The sequence below is a fragment of the Oncorhynchus masou genome, unplaced genomic scaffold (genome assembly GCF_036934945.1).
Source record: "Oncorhynchus masou masou isolate Uvic2021 unplaced genomic scaffold, UVic_Omas_1.1 unplaced_scaffold_2033, whole genome shotgun sequence".
Classification (NCBI taxonomy): Eukaryota; Metazoa; Chordata; class Actinopteri; order Salmoniformes; family Salmonidae; genus Oncorhynchus; species Oncorhynchus masou.
The window spans coordinates 35,001-35,610 of record NW_027008522.1 but is presented as its reverse complement, the minus strand read 5'-3'; positions in this window follow the sequence as shown (position 1 = coordinate 35,610).

Below are 610 nucleotides of genomic sequence, written 5' to 3'. Positions count from 1 at the left end.
GTCTTTATATATAGGAGACATGATATGATGTAGTCTTTATATATAGGAGACAGGATATGATGTTGTCTTTATATATAGGAGACAGGAAGCCATGTAGTCTTTATATATAGGAGACAGGATATGATGTAGTCTTTACATATAGGAGACAGGATATGATGTAGTCTTTATATATAGGAGACAGGATACCATGTAGTCTTTATATATTGGAGACAGGATATGATGTAGTCTTTATATATAGGAGACAGGATATGATGTAGTCTTTACATATAGGAGACAGAATGACATGTAGTCTGTATATATAGGAGACAGGATATGATGTAGTCTTTACATATAGGAGACAGGATATGATGTAGTCTTTATATATAGGAGACAGGATGCCATGTAGTCTTAAAATATAGGAGACAGGTTATGATGTAGTCTTTATATATAGGAGACAGGATATGATGTAGTCTTTATATACAAGAGACAGGATATGATGTCGTCTTTATATATAGGAGACAGAATGACATGTAGTCTGTATATATAGGAGACAGGATATGATGTAGTCTTTACATATAGGAGACAGGATATGATGTAGTCTTTATATACAGGAGACAGGATGACATGTAGT